Source organism: Saccostrea cucullata, unplaced genomic scaffold (assembly GCF_032062105.1).
Source record: "Saccostrea cucullata isolate Sc308-1 unplaced genomic scaffold, CSIRO_AGI_Scuc_v1 ctg22812, whole genome shotgun sequence".
NCBI lineage: Eukaryota > Metazoa > Mollusca > Bivalvia > Ostreida > Ostreidae > Saccostrea > Saccostrea cuccullata.
The window spans coordinates 1,049-5,706 of record NW_026933485.1 but is presented as its reverse complement, the minus strand read 5'-3'; the positions used below and the strand labels follow the sequence as shown (position 1 = coordinate 5,706).

The 4,658-nt window shown below is 32.0% G+C and overlaps 1 long non-coding RNA gene across 1 annotated transcript; it reads right to left on the bottom strand.

The window, feature by feature from the left end:
- Positions 1-1,518: 1,518 nt before the first annotated feature.
- On the bottom strand, positions 1,519-4,430 carry LOC134238454 (uncharacterized). The gene is made up of 4 exons (XR_009986018.1): positions 4,289-4,430; positions 2,552-2,641; positions 2,341-2,433; positions 1,519-1,597 (listed from the first exon to the last, which is right to left on the bottom strand). It is a non-coding gene; the product is annotated as an uncharacterized LOC134238454 (long non-coding RNA).
- Positions 4,431-4,658: the final 228 nt, after the last annotated feature.

Sequence of the window (4,658 nt, the reverse complement as noted above, 5' to 3'; positions counted from 1 at the left end):
AAAAAAACACAACAAAAGATCTGAAGTTAATAAATTATACAATAAACTTGTAAAGATATTAATATCAATCAAGTTTTATAATCCTTTTTGATTCTACAAAGCTTAACTTACAAAAATAAACACACAACAAACAAATGACACGGGATTTAATAAATGTACATATCGAATCAATTTCACGTTTCGTTATATAATATTTAATACATCACCGCTTGAAAAGCGGGAGGGTACGTATATATAATCAGGATGTCCGTCCATCCGTCTGTTACGCTTTGGGGTACTGGCATCTCTTATCCGCAACTCCTTTTATATCACTGAATGAAATTTGATGATGAAACTTTCAGAGAATCTTTATTACATAATGTCATTGTGCACCTCCTACTTTACTTTTTGATCCGTTACATATGTTTGGTTTCCCGTAGCAAAACATGGACACTGTCATTATATTCATATGAGAGGAAGGGGTATCATTTAGTGAGCTCACTGCTTACAATACCTCTAGTTATTATTAAATATCATTAAAATTATTCTCTAAAGCTTTGCTCTCTTAAAAAAACAAACATCAAACAGTTATCCCACACACTCTTAACAGGTCGCATTATTACTGAATATACTTTGGCTATGTATTCCTTTATCAGCTTTTTTCCTACATAAATTCTATCATACAAAAAACAGAAAAAAGAAAAAAAATTATATTGTTTTTTCAATATACCAGTGAAAGGTTTCAATTAAGACATTTAGAAGGAGCTAAGGGTCAATAGGCAGTGAGTTTTTAATTCTATCAACGCCTACTCTGACATGGAATCTCAGTTTAAAGTCTCATTCGTAAGATCCCAATTTAATCTCTAGTGCGATGGCTTGTTGAAGGGAAAACCGGTGCCTATGTTTCCACACGATATCTAGAGAACCCTTTGAGCTTTTGCAATGAAATTTTGCATAGCAACTTCCTATGGACTAAAGAAGAACCCTATTGATTTTAAAGTCAAAAGGTCAAAGGTTAAGGTAATAAATTTTGCAAATTCTGTCTATTATAACACTTTTGTTTCCGCGCGATATTTCAAGAACCTTTTGAGCTTTTGCAATGAAATTTTACATAACAACCTTACTCCCTGTGGCCTAAGCAAGACCCCTATTGATTTTGCCAAGGGTCATACTCAAAAATGAGTTCTAAAATCAATCAGAAATTGGATAAAAAAGGTTACGGACATGTGTTGTAATTAAAATAGATAAATAAGTGATATAATGAAGACAAAATCATTGTAAAGCGTCGTTTGCTTCTTTCTTTCTATGACTTTCTTGTGTGAAATACGAAGTATGTGCAGGATAGCACTTGAAAAAAATAAATAAAATAATTTTATTATTGTAAATTGTTTAAAGCCGAGTCGGCTATTTTTCAGCCATGCATTTATCGGCGGAATATTGACATTCCTAACCATATATCACTCAAATATATTGCAGTTAGATAAAAGCACGTCATGACATCATGACAAAAAGCTCAACTTACGTTGATTACACTGTGGTCCTGCTTGATTTGATGGACATTGACAGGTGTTTATGCTTACACATGTTCCCCCTGATTGGCACGGTGGATTGCATATAGCTGTAAATAAACTTCTGTTAACTAAGAGTGTAGGGATCGCATACCTTGCACAGTTAGGATTGAAATGGATTTTTTTCCTTAAAAGTTAAGAAAAGTATACAGTATGCTGTTTATCAGTTACTGTGAGCATGGCATTCATATTTTTGGAAGTCGTCGGTCCTATGATACACCTGGTCGTGCTGACAAATTATCAAACCGCGGTGTGTTATAGGACCGATGGCATCCAAAATATGAATTCAAAGCTTATATTTACATTCTCTGATTTTCCCTCTTCATAATTGTTTATTTCGATAGTGTATACTCAATAAACGTAAGACCATTTTTGATGTTCAGTAGTTCAATAACGCAAACAAACATTGCGAGGAGAAAAAGTGACTGACTAAATGCACATTTGTTGTATTTTTAAACTAATTAAACAGGGTTAAATATTTTTTTTATTAAATTGGGTCGAAACATTGTACATTTTGAGAGTATAGAGAATGCATATAATTCCGATAAAAGAGATAACTACGTAAGTTTTTCAGATTTTAACAATATAATATAAATAATTGGCTTTCCGTTTTTTTTTAAAATGTTAATTACTATCAACACCCACTATCCAAGATCTTTTACCTTTTTTCCACAAAAGAAAAACTGGAAAGCAGAATAAACATAATAACTATACATTTTATTGCTAATTTTTAAGCTATCGGTGAAAAGAATTATTATTGTATCCTTGACGTCAATGTGAGGGACAAACTTACGCTGAGAGCAAGCAGCTCCCGTATATCCAAAGTTACAGCTACATCTGTCTGGGCTGACACAGTGTCCATGCTGGCAAGCAGGATGACATCTTACTGGAAAATAACTTATAATTATAAGAAAACTTTTCTTTTGAATTCAATATAAAAGTGAACATATATAGCTAAAAGTAATTTTCTACAATACACCACGAAGAACATTTTAAGATCTTACGTGTTTGGCATAAGATTCCTGCGTATCCTACTGGACAACTGCAAACATTAGGGGCTATACAAATACCACCGTTTTTGCAGCTGCATATTGCTTCAAACAAACAAAGAAAAACAACATTACATGTAAATCAGTCTGTACTTTATATACAGTCTCTTCAAAATACAGAAGAAAAACAAAATTACTACTTTTTATAATGAAACCAAAGTTTAGCAATGGAAAATCACTTTTATTTGAAATACGTAACAATTTTATAACGGGAACAAGGATAGCTGAAAATTTTTTCTTTATGGTCGTAGTGGAGTGGAGAGGGAATCAAACTAGATGACTTGTAAGAAGGCGTCAATATTAATTAAAAGTTACTTGAAACTTTGAAAAAAGCTAAAAGACGATGTGGACCATTTGTAGTCATAAATTGTATTTACTGAACTGAACCAATTGCTTGATCTCATATACACGTATATCTAATAAAAATATATCACCACTGTGCAGGATAAAAATGCTACTTTACAAGAGGCAAATTGGCGCCCGCCAAACATTCAGTTTTCAGCAAAATCAAATATGTCATCTGATAAATCTTGATGTACAGACTTCATATCTACTTCTGCAAGTGTGTATCTCACCTATCAGGTGAGAGTATCAACTTTGATTAAAAAAATCCCTTGGGAGAAAGGAATTTCCTGTAGGAATTTAAAACATTCCCAGGAATTTTCATGAATATCTGCAGGAATCTGAAAAATCCTGTTTGAATTTTGTCAAATCCAATAGGAATTATAATAAAAGATGATAATATCTCTATCAGTCATATATATTGTAAATGTTCCCCATTTCCCGATAAAATACTTAATTAAGCGGAAATCTGTAGCAGAGAAAAAGGAATAAGAAGGTTGAAAATATAACTTATAACGGCCGCTATTTTTTTTAATATTGCCATATTTTCGAAAGGCTACAGCTCAATAGTTCAAGAAAGATCTTGAATCTGGGTCTTTCTTTGGTTTGTACATTTGCAAGCAAAGATTTTTTCTTTACTTTCAACTTTGGAACAAGGCAAAAGATTATTTGAAAAATCAATAATCGTCATTTTACTCTTCTATTCTTCAACATATGTAATAAGGCACACCAGAAAGTATGACAAATAATTTACAAAATGTTCAGTAATGCAAACTTATTTCAGTACATATGCTACATATTGTATTTAAAAAATAAAGTATCATTTTAATTGGGATATAAATACAGGGTTGGTCACGAGATCAAATTCAATGAAGCCCAAAGGGTTTTATGGAAAATTTGATCTCATACCGACCCGTATTTATAGCGTTGTAGATGTTTTAAAAATGATACCTTGCAACAAATTATTTTACATTTCCCTTAATTCGACTTTTAATCCGTGAAATGTTTGGTTTTTCAAACTCAACGACACGTATGTCGATCCTTTTGTCATGGGTTCGAAAACTGTGGGACGTGGATTCTGGTGAGAAAAGGGTTGCTCACTGATCAATGGTCCTGAGTGCTGAGTATAGGACAAAATTTGTAGCTCTCAACCGGCATGTGGCGACTTCCTCATATCAGTATTAATTATTGAGAGGGACGTTAAACAACATACAATCAATCTTTATTATTCAAGTCGCATAATAAACGTATTTGAAATAATATAGATGATGGATATCATTGATATCCATGTATAATAATGCATTATACTGACCATAAAGCTTTAAACATCCTCAATTGCAAAATACATACGATTATCACAGTAACTTCCTGTGTATCCATAACAACAGCGTCTTCTAAGGCTGTAGCTGGCACGCGTCCTATATCGATAATGTGTACTAAAAAACAAAATTTGAAAAAAAAATTCTTTTGGACTTCATATTGTTTAATGTAATTGTAGAGATTTTAAATTTCATTTAAAATTATATACAATAAAAATGAAAAAAAATGATACAGATGGAATAACATAGATATAAACTAAATTATTTAACTTTAGTTTTTACTTTTACATTTGTATTACCAAAGAATTAGAAGAACATGCTCAGCCTTTCATTAACAATAATTGTATAGAGTATTGTTTCCCTAAATTACAAAAGCTAGGTTTGGCCAACAGAATCTTTAC